Source organism: Mustela erminea, chromosome 2 (assembly GCF_009829155.1).
Source record: "Mustela erminea isolate mMusErm1 chromosome 2, mMusErm1.Pri, whole genome shotgun sequence".
Taxonomy (NCBI): domain Eukaryota; kingdom Metazoa; phylum Chordata; class Mammalia; order Carnivora; family Mustelidae; genus Mustela; species Mustela erminea.
The window spans coordinates 132,730,055-132,742,099 of NC_045615.1; the positions used below are offsets into that span (position 1 = coordinate 132,730,055).

The 12,045-nt window shown below is 40.5% G+C and overlaps 1 non-coding gene across 1 annotated transcript; it reads left to right on the top strand.

Moving 5' to 3' along the window:
- The first annotated feature begins 11,058 nt into the window (after positions 1-11,058).
- Positions 11,059-11,166, top strand: LOC116585439. The gene has a single exon (XR_004283629.1). It is a non-coding gene; the product is annotated as a U6 spliceosomal RNA (small nuclear RNA).
- Positions 11,167-12,045: the final 879 nt, after the last annotated feature.

Consider the following 12,045-nt stretch of genomic DNA (forward strand, 5'->3'; position numbering starts at 1 on the left):
TTTAAAAAAAATGCAGAAGTGTGCTATGTTTTTTTGCTAAATAATGTCAGAAGATTTAAAATATATCTTTTCCTGCTGGATGAAGCAAGTGTTGATGGGCTATTTGATAACGGATTAGCAGGATGGGGGGGCGGGTGAGGAGATATGCCTTCTGTTTCAGCACAGGTGCTTACTTTTACAAATTAAAAATAGGGATGATGAGAGAGAAATGCCCAAAAAATCAAATCACCAGCCTTTTGGGACTGATGAAGATGGCCCTCTCCAATCCTTTATCTCTCCATGAACATTTGATTCAAAATAAGGAGCATAATCATTATACTTAAATATACAGAATTTGTTTTTTCTAACTTAAAACACCCATATGTGGAATTACTGCAGAAAATTATAATCACAAGGTTGGCATATACTATGATCAGTTATAAAAGTTACCTAATAGGTAATCAAGAGAGATTATTTTCTAGTTGTCCTGGTCAACACATTTTCTGTGGTCCTGTATTATTCAGATCTCAGTCACATACAAGTGTGAGACGCTTATGTCAAACTCACTTAAAAGGGGGATGGAGGGAGATTAATCAAGTCACCTAACTGAAAAGTCTAGTGCAATTTCTTTTTTTTTCTTTTAAAGATTTTATTTATTTATTTGACACAGAGAGACTGATCACAAGTAGGCAGAGAGGCAGGCAGAGGGAGAGGGGGAATCAGGCTCCCTGCTCAGCAGAGAGCCCAATGCGGGGTTTGATCCCAGGACCCTGAGATCATGACCTGAGTCAAAGGCAGAGGCTTAACATACTGAGCCACCCAGGCACCCCTCTAGTACAACTTCTATTACTTAGTAAGCATAGATTTGTGGGCCTAGAACATGACCATTCTCACCCGTTGCTAATAAATATGTGGTGTGAATGTAAATCTAAATTTCATAGTTCTTTGTAGATTACTTTTGGATTGTAACAGTTTGAAGTCAGCCAATGTCAGCAGGAGAATGGCAGCATGAAGATACACTGTTCACATTGTGTACCTTTTTTTTTTTTTTATTACCACTACTGTGTTGGTTGCTTTTGAATGCCAAGAGAGACATTTTTAAATTTGAAAAATTTAAAATTTGCTCATCGTGTTTATTTTATCTCTAGATGTTAGGAAGAATGGAAAATGGACACAAGGTTAAATGAATCACTCTAAGCCTTCCAAATAAAATATCCATGATATCCCCAGATAGTACTTGACCTTCATCACAGGCCTGAAAATGGCCAGCTTTGATGGAGTTGCGTTTGGATTGCCCTGTTCTTTGGAGTTATTTATCTGGCATGTTGGACTCTGGTGAATAAGGGAAGGTTTTTTTCTGTCCTACCTCTTAGACTCCTGAATGTCCCATTAAGGTGATATGTGTGTCCCTAGGTTCCATGCTCTGGAATAAAAGATGGGGAGGTATGAGTTTAATAGGCAGTCTTGTTGTTTGATGGCAGATAAATGCCTTTGTCAGGTAAAGATATTTTTCTTGTTTTAGAATCATGGAACTTGAGAGAGCCAAATTCTACAGACTCCATGTGGCAAATATTTTGGTCAGGGCTGATGAAAACGTCACTGGTTGGTTAGGACAGCGAGCTGCCACAGAAGGAGCACAGGAATAACAATCTGGGCTTTAGTTCCCATTCTGACATCATCTTGGAGGCTTTTCTGGAAGGATGGTGATGCCGTTCACCAGAGCAGAAGGTACAGGAGGAGGAACTGGGGGAGTAAGAAGTCCCACATCCAAACTTCCATCTCATTTCTATTTCGGGTTAGAGTTGTGTTTCTGGATTGTCACAGCACTAAGAGAGTTTTTCAGTCCCTTCAGAAGTGGTAGGAATAAGACTCTCCCGCTCTCATATTGTGCTCAGTCTGGTGGAAACCAGAGGAGAGCTGCCGGGGCCCCTAAGTGTTACTACTCCCTCAATAATTACATTCCCACAGACAATTACTCCGCGGCAAATGCCCATTCATGGGTGGTTGTGGTGAGTTTCATTATCACCTTTTTCAGAGGCCTCCAATCACTGAGGCTATGACATCCTGAGTGAGGTTTTCGGAGCAGAGACCACATATATGCTCTAAGAATCAGGTCTCCGTGGGGCTGAGATCAGTTCATTGCTTTGTATCTTCCCGGTCATGAGGACAGGGATTGAGAATCTGAATTCATTTCCCACCAGGAAGCTCAACAACGCTTAGGACATCTGTGTAGACACACATATGTGTGTTAAGAAAAAACATTGCCCACTTTCATTCACCATCCAGCATCCAAGTCTCCAGTGAAAATGGCCAAATCGTAAGAGATAATTCCCAAATCCACCATTGGGGCCACCCTTGGCCCACAGTCCAGCAAAAATACCCTCTTGCATTTGTTTTCAGCCTCAGAAATTCCTCAAATTTAGCAAACATAGATTCTGATGAGAAGGGTGAGTGGACTCCTACAGGAGAAGAGGGGCACATCCCACGCAGGGTGGTTTTCCAGGCTTTCTCATCCGACCGTCTACTCGCTTGCTCCGGCTGAGCTCATCCTATAGCATTTTGTGGAGTTGACAGTGACAATGATGTCATGAAAGGTCAGGCTGAACGGATGGAGTGAAGACAGAGACATCAGTCTTCTACAGGACACAAGGAGCTAATGAGAGGCATATGCAAAGACCAGGAATGTCGCTTCTCCCTGTAAAATTTGCACAAATCTCTCTTATTTCTTCGCTCTAGACCATTGAGTATGATGGTGATGAGGGCTGTAACCCGTGTGTGGGTTTGTTGTTGTTGTTCTTTTTTCTCTTCTTGTTTCAGGATCCTATTACATTTCTAAAGGTGCTCAGTAATCAAAGCACCAGTGTGGCAGAAGAACACAGTCGCAATCCCATTTACAGACAGAAGCCAGGAGTTTGAGCCCTAACTGCCCCGTATTCGCTATGTGACTTAGAGCAAGTGATTTAACCGTGCCCCCAAAGGAGGGCAATAGTTTCAAACAACCCAAGGGCTGGTTGTATCAAATAAGGTGGTGGGTGAGAAAGGGCTTTGTAAAATGGAAAGCACTCAATGGACTTGCTACTACGGGTTGATTCAGTGGGGGAATGACTCTATACGCTCAACTCCCATTGGCTTTCTTCACCCTCTTTTGGGATCACTAACTTCTAGGCGCCCCAGCAGGGTGTGCCCCAGCATAGAAATCATCTCATCGTTGCCTACCATAGACACAGTAGGGAAGCACTCGGGCACTCGAGAACACATTTGTAGTAACGTTTCTGGGCTTTCTATCAAGTTGAGAACTCAACCTCAAAAGGCCTATGCTTGACCAAACTATTTTTTTCTCACTTTTCCCAGTACCTAAAAAGGATCATATAGTCCTAATTAGGCCTAGAGAGGCCCACAAAAGAAATGTGTTTCCAAGAGCTTTGGATTTATGAACTAAAAACTGTAGGCTACTGTGTATTTTAATATATGCAGAGAGACAATTAAGATAACTTTAGTTACGGTTTTCGAAAACAGTCTGGGCAGCATTCCGCAGAGCATATAGCCACTCTCTGTCAAAAACCAAACTGGAATGACATTTTTGGAATCCACTCACTCTGTTAAAAGCAAGCAACCATCTGAAAACACTCAATGAATTGGAATAAAGTTGTATAAAGTTTTGTGACCCTCAGGAGGGGAACAAAAATTTGGACGAAAGTTCGGCTGCTAAACTGCGGGACCAGACAATCCACAAAGAAGGGAGTTAAATGGCCTGCGATGTGTGAAAGACTGTTCACCCTCACTGAACAAAGACATGTCAGTTGAAACTACAACAAAATGCCTTTAACAGAGATAAAAATCAATTCCAGTATTCAGTGGCCGCCAGGTTCTGTAAAAACGGGCACTTTTGTATCCTGTGGGTGGGGATGTAAATCAGTACCATCTTTTTGGATTGCAGTTTGGCAAGATCGAAGTGAAACTCTTAACTTCCTAACTCTGCTTCGAGAAATTTGTTCTCGGAAATTTATAGATTGAAAAGAATTATGAATGAAGGTGTTCACCGTAGTCGTATTCAGAATAAGGAAATTGGAGAAACCTACACTGGGAAAAACCAAGGATCTAATAATAGGGGAATGGTTAAGTTTCACAGGGTAGAACCATCTGCTTGGGACTGCATGGAAACCCTAGCCCCAGTAGGATGGTATTAGATGGGGATTTGGGGAGGTGATTAGGTCAAGACAATGGAGTTCCCTTTGATGGGATTAGTGCCCTTACTAGAGAGGAAGACAATTATCTCCATTTCTCTCTCTCTCTCTCTCTGTACCTCTTGAAGATACAAGGTGAAGACATTAGTCTGGAAACCAGGAAGAAGAACTTCACCAGAATCCAGCCATATTGGGATCTTGACCTTAGAATTCCAAACTCCAGAACTGTGAGAAATACATGTTTGTTGTTTAAGCCACCCAGTCTATGATAATCTGTTAGAGCAGCCCAAAGAGACTAAGAGACCATCCACACATTAAATGTTACGCAGTCTTTAAATTTTATGATTTTGACATTTACCTGATAACATGAGGAATAGTCTTTGATAATCTTCATTATGATACAAAAGAGTTGAAAACCTGCATGCAGGGTATAATGCCTATCTGGGAACGCTGTGTGTAAAAGGAAGAGTGAAAGAGGATAAAATAAAACATTAACAAGAGTTTCCACTGTTAGAGGAGGAGATGCCTGGCTTCTATATTTTCTCTTTATATATTTTTCTATTTTTGAAATTATATATTTTTATTTCTATTTTTAATATATATATAATTTATGTATTTTATATATTTTAAATATATTTTATATATGTTCTATATATTTAAAAAATTTTATATATTTTTAAATTAATAATTCATCTAATTGTTTATTTTCATGATCAATTGAATTGTTATTTTTATAATCAATAAAAGTATGATATTAAATAGAGTAAATATTTGGTGTCCTTTCAAAACTGCTAGCTGAGCTAGCTTGAACTAAATATGGAGGCCCCACCTGCCCAGCAAGGAAGGTCAGCTTGATCTCTGCCTGTTTCTCTGAGAAGAATTCCAGCTGGAGCAGGAGACGTGCCATCAGAGTGAACACACAGAACTTTCTGTTCTGTCAGCCATCAGAATCCCACTGAGTAAGTCCAACAAGAATTAGAAAGGAAGAGTGTGACAAAAAAAACCCTTATAATTTTTTTCTTTTTCAGGTTTCTCCCCGCTTCCCTTTCACTGTCAATTCTGTTAACTTTTATCTTTACATTCTGCCCAATTGGTATTCTGAAGATGACGATAAAGAGAGTTAGGCATTTAGAACTTTCTTGACAAAGTTAATTAAAATGGCCGGAGAAAGACATGACCGAGATTTCTTTTTATCTAAGATGGAGATGAAAAACCCATCTGTTTCCAGAGTTTAATTGCACATTTGTGAGCCTATTGTTTCTGGTTTCGCTAACGAAAAAAAAAAAAAAAAAAGCTTTCTCCTTTAGACCAAGTAGAAAATGACTCAAATCTTATCCAGTTCCTCCAGAAAATAGGCTGGAAATCACAGTGCAGAATCAAGAAGAAGATAGCTGGTTGGCAGTGGTGTTGGACATTTCCTGTTTGTCCCTCTTTATGCACGTTGCAGCCCTCACCCTGTTTTTTGTCCAGGAGGACTGGCCTTTCTGGACAGCATGGCATTTTTTGGTCCATGTCCTGGGAGTTCCAGTTGGGTTTGGCCAATGGAAGGCACAGGCAGGAGAAAGGAAAGACCTTGCAGTATTTCTTCCCCTGGCTTGCAGCCCCTTCTGACAACGACAGCTCTCTTTTGAGTTCTGATGACTAATTTCTTGGTCTCCACTCTAAGAAGTTTTCCTGTTGGGATTTCCTGTTGGGTCTAGCCCATGGGTGTTTTACCATCACTTGTTGGTTTCCCTTAAACCTGCCTGAGCATTTGTGAACAGTGCCTTCATCCAGCTCTCTTTTATCTCCTTCTCTGAATTTGCCATCTCTTTCCTGCCAGGATACTGAGCTTTAAATTCTCTTCTGAGACATTGCAGCTTCATTCCGTGTTAGGACTCTCCATGAGAATATTCTTTTTATTTTTAAAGATTTTAATTATTCATTATTTACTTATTTACATATTTATTTGAGAGAGCGCGGGAGGGAGAGGAAGAAAGAATCTAAAGAAGATTCTGCACCAAGCACAGAGCCTGATGTGGGGCTCGATCCCATGACCATGAGATCACATCCTGAGCCAAGACCAAGAGTCAGAGGCTTAACGAACTTAGCCACCCAAGTGCACCTCCATGAAAATATTCAGATAGCACATTTGAGAAGCCCGCTTTTCATTATTTTATGTGGTTAGTAGAAGAGTTTGTGAACATCTCACAGTGACAATGGTGGGCCTCAAGCCTTCTGGATTTATAGTAATGGATCTTAGCAACTGGGTTTCACAAAACACTCTTGAATCAAAACAGAGGTATGTCGGAGTAATTTATTAGTAATAATGAAGAACTGAGTTTTGTGCAATTTTAAACAATAAGAGTAGACATATTGTTTTAAAAACTGCACCATTTTTACTCAAAGACATTCTCGTATGCTTTCTTAAGGCAGAGGGAATGGAAAGAGAAAGTGCCAGCAAATGTACCTGACATTGCCTGTATCCTTACCTATTATATACCAGTCCATAGAAATGACCCTGGGAATATGCCCCTTCTCTTACATGTAGGGGTAGAAAAAAGATAGGAAACTATTGTTGGATCACATAGCCATTCATTAAGGAATTCCTTTGACTCAGTCGCTCTACTGTTTGTCATCCAACTTTTTCATTTTGTGTTGTATAATGCCACTAATATTTTAACTAATATTCACCAATAAGTGCCTAGATGCATTATCTTATTTAATCCTTATACCTATTCACATCTTACCAAGAGTTCATCAATGGACTGAAGGGGAGATGGGCTTTGAAGCGCATGCCTTACCTTGACCAAGGAGCTCCGATTTGGGTCTCTTGGGGCAAAGGTGAGCTGGGTGAAACAGAGCACTCCTTCCTGCCGAGGCTGTGACTAATCGAACTCAAATGGTGAATAGGACAAAAAGTTCAAATCTGTTTGGTCAGTTTCATTCAATTAAATTGCTAGATCTGGCAGATACTGAGATGAATGAAATACGGTTCTAGACCCCAGGAATCTGAAGCCTAGTCAGTAGACAGAGATAAAAACAAATGAGAAAGCTGTAATAAAATGTGATTCAAATGATAAAAGAAGTGTGCTTAAAATTTAGTAGGAAAATAGACAAGGGAGCAATTATATGTTTGGGATGTAGAGGAGTGTCACAAAAAATTATGTACCAAAGGTGACAGTTCAGCTTGACCTTGAAGGGTGTGTAGGAGTTCAGCAGTGAAACTGGTAGAGAAAGGTGAAAGGGCTCAGCAGCGGTCTTCCTTCTTATTCCTGCCAAAGGGTCTCCAATTGCCTTAGGTCTCCAGTTGTTTTTCAACATTGGATTTCCTATGACTTGCCTAGATTTCTCACTCAGTCCTCTTTGGGGCTAAGTAATTAAAGTACCATGGGAAGAGAAACTTTGGGAGAAAGGAGAGCTGGCTGGTCTGGAGTAAATTCTAGCCATTGATCTTGGTCTCAGCAGGACCATGCACCAACCTGAGAAAACCGTTTAGAGACCCCCATGTCTGAAATCTGACAGAAATGGACAGTGTGAGATGTGAACCACAATCCACAGGGCCTGCCTTTCACTTTGTTTTACAGATACTCTTGGAGACCACTATCTACCAGAGATTCCCATGGCCACATGGAATTTGGATCAGGAAAGTATTAGGGAAATATTAGGAAAGAAGAATTTATAGAAAGGATTTATCAACTCAATACTATTACTCATAAGTATACTGTATTATATCAGACCCAGAAGAGGAAAGAGGATTTAGAAGATTGTCCAAGATGTCATGAAAATTGATAGAGTTTACTTGACTGAGAAAAGCAGACGAGTTAAATCCAGTTTTAGATTTTTAAATATATGAGAGCCCTGCAACTCTTATCTTTGCCCCCAGACAGATGTGAATTCTTTCTTGCTAAGACCCAAAGACCTTATTCACCACTGTCTTATGTCATCTTGTCTTAAAACCTAGACCTACTATTGTTTCTTATTCTCCCAACATGGCCGATGGACATACCCTCAAGTCAGGCCAGGGAGACTAGTGGACTGGCGAAGGGAAATGAAAAGAAGAGTGGGGAAGAAGAATATGTTACTCTTTATTTAGAACCCCAAATCAAGGGCCTGGATATCTTGGCTTCAGAAAGTAACAGGATAACAACAAAAAAAGATATAACACTTAGACATAAATGTGCAGATTTTATAAGGAGAAAAACAACTTTAAAACACTCTTGAAAGACATAAAAATAAACTTGAACAAGTGGAAAGAAATCCCTGTTTTGGGATAGGATGACCCAGTATCCTAAGTGTCAGATACCAGGTCTTCTAAGTTAATGGCACTCCCAAACAAAATACCAGTAAAGCCTTTTTCTGGATGCAAGTTGCAAATTGATTGTAAAGCTCATACAGAAAAACCAAACAAGACGTGCAATAATAGTGAGGAAAACTTTGAAGGAGAAGAGCTACCTACCAGATATTACAATGTACTTTATTATAAAGCCTCTGAAATTAAAATAGCGTGACACTGGCACATGGGTAGAAAACAAGACTAGGACAGAAAGTCAAGGAATTGACCCAAATATATGTGGAAATATAACACATGATAAAGATAGTATTTCCAATGACTATGGCAAAAAAGGATTTTTTTAAAAAAATTTTTTTATTTTTTATAAACATATATTTTTAATCCCCAGGGGTACAGGTCTGTGAATCACCAGGTTTACACACTTCACAGCACTCACCAAAGCACATACCCTCCCCAATGTCCATAATCCCACCCCCTTCTCCCAAACCCCCTCCCCCCAGCAACCCTCAGTTTGTTTTGTGAGATTAAGAGTCACTTATGGTTTGTCTCCCTCCCAATTCCATCTTGTTTCATTGATTCTTCTTCTAAGTGGTGATGCAACATGGGGGCTTAAGTGGGTAGAAAAAAGGACTTTTTAATAGCCATCGTGAAGACCACAGGTTAGGCGTATACAAAAATAAACTCCCTATGGATCAAGAATGATCTCCCCCACCCCCCAGTTTCAGGAGAAAATATGACTCTCTTTCTCTATATTGTAGGTGGGAAGACATCTTTTCTAAATACAACTTAAAATTCAGATGCAATGAAGGAAAAGACTGATAATTCAAGCTGCCTGGAAATATAATATCCTTGAATGGTAAAATTAAAAAAAAAAAAAGTCATGACAAAGTCACAAGATAATTGGGAGAAAACATTGGGAGCATAAACACAGTTAAAGGGCCAGTCCTCTTAATATATGAAAAGTTACCAGATGTGGGAGGTGAGAATGCTTCTCCAACCTTTTCCTGGCTTACTGGGGAGTCTTCAACTTGGGTTTTCTGTAGAGGACCCAGTAATGAGCTTGCTCTTGGGTTAATCTGATTTAACATTTCATGGTCACTTTGTTGTTATTTTTTACTAACTTGTACTTCCCCTCCCTGGGACCTGCTTGATTTATAATTGCTTTCTCGGATCACATTCTGCGCTGGGCTCTGCACCTGGTGTTTTTCCCAGGCCAGCAGTGATGACTGGTTTGCTGGGCTCTTGTTTCGCTGAAGGTTCCTAGTGAGATCCGCCCCCGTGTGGGCGGTAGGAGGCTCCGGGAAGGGCGTTGGATTGAGGGGCTCCTTTGGCAGAGATGAATACCCTCCAAACTATACTTAGTTTACAGTCTTGGGGATTTCCAGGTGTTATTAGACACAGAGGGCCCTTTCTTGTGTCCCAACAGAAATGGATATGTTTTCAAAGGCAGGGGGCAAAATAAATAAGTTAGGTTATAGATGTCTAAATCAAATCTTCATTTCCATTGTTGTTACTTGAGTAACCATAGTTGAATGCACACAGACTAAATTTCATTGTCATTGAGTAATTAAAGTGTCACGGTTGGACAGCAGGAAGATAATGGTGTTCTAGGAATGAGAATGTTCTGGAAAACTAAAGGAACGGTGCCCAAACTGCCCCACCCCACCCACTCATGATGCCCCGGAGTGACTTCAACCAGAGACTGATGTTCACATCAGGACAGACAAATGCATTTCCTTGAAGTGTAGACTTGAAGACTGTTGGTCGGATTCTGAGCTAGATCCACAGTGACCTGCTAATAGGATGACTATTAGTAGAAGGTTTTGTTTGTTTTGCTTTGTTTTTTTTTTTTTTTTAGAGAGGGTGGAGGATGGGGCTTGGGGCAGGTCAGAGGGAGAGTGAGAGAGAAAATCTTAGGTAGGCTCCATGCCCATCGGGGAGCTCCAGGTGGGGCTCGATCTCTCAGCCCTGAGATCATAACTTGAGCCAAAATCAAGAGTTGGATGCTTAACTGACTGAGCCACCCAGGCGCCCCAAGGGCTTTCTGTTTTTGAGAGCATTTCCACATCATTGATATTCATGTGGCAGGGGCAGATATTACTGTCCCCATTTTGCAGGGGGGTATTGCTGAGGCTGAGAAAGGCTAAGAGATGTGAAGAGACAGCCTAATGGATAACTCTGAATTAAGAACAGGGCACCTGAGATGGATTCCAACTTGGCCATTCACCGCCTGTGGTGTCCTGAGCTGCTCAATCATACGGTTTCTGAGCCTCTACTCCAGCTTCAATTAAATGAGAGGTTTGCACAAGATGGTCCTTGAGGGCCTTCCTGGGGTAACTGTTGCAGGATTTTATCACTTGCCTGACCTCACCAGGAGCTGGTTAGTGGATGCAAAACAGTGTAAAACACCCCTGAGCTTCAAAGTTCCCCCCTTGCCTCTGCCCCACACAGTGCAGAACCAAGAACCCACTTGGGATGGGAGTAAGCTTTCTCCTTCTGCAGACTACAGATGGAATGCATAAGTGCTCCTGTGTGACTGCAGAAAATTTTAAAGTTTATTTTATTTTCTTGTAATTTTTTCAATTCCTCCTATTTTTTTTATTAATATTTTCCAGCTTCATTGTGCTCACTTCAGCAGCGCATATACTGAAATTGGACTGATAAGGAGAAGGTTAGCCTGGCCCCTGTACAAGGTTCACATGCAAACATTTTCTGGCTTTATTGAAGTTTAATTTGCATACCATAAAATCCATCCATTGTAAGCATATAATTCAAAGCTTCCTGGTAAATTTATGAGCTTGTGCAACCATCACGATAATCCAGGTTTGTAACTTCTCTTTTATCTTAAAAAATTCCTTTGTGCTCACTTATATCAGTCTCCACTGCCTTCTCCAGGCCCCAGGCAACCCCTGCTATGCCTTCTCTATCTATAAATTTGCCTTTTCTGGACAGTTCACATAAATAGAATCGTGCCCTATGTAGCCTTTTCCATTTGGCTTGTTTAACTTAGCATCATGTTTTTAAGGTTCATCTACGTTGTAGGACTTGTCCATATTTCATTCCTTTTTAATGGCTGAATAATATTCTATGGCATGGGTATACCATATTTTGTTTATTTGGCTATCGGCTAAGTAGTTGGGTTGTTTCCACATTTTAACTATGGTGAGTAATACTACTATGGACCTTTGTGGACATGTCTTTGTGTGTTGTGTGGACATATATATTTTTTTTTATTTCTCTTGGGTAAATTTCTTGGAGTAGAAATGTAGGTTTGTTTTCTCAAGTTTTAATGCAGTGCTTGAACCTCTACTTTTAATCTTTATTCTTGAATAAAAGATTCATGGGAAATGTGTGGGAGAGTAAATGTATAACCTGTTTTAATAGGCTTTCTTAATGCCTGGCAGATTTTACGAAAGTGTCATCTGTCTCGAAGTAACATAATCATACAGAGCGGCAGTCATGATGGTTTGTGTCCTTCTGAAATTTATACATTGAAGCCCACACTCCCAGGACCCCAGAATGGAACTGCATTTGGAGCTAGGACCTTTAGAGAGGTGATTAAGATTAAATGAGGTCATCAAGGTAGGGTCCTAATCCAATAGGACTGAT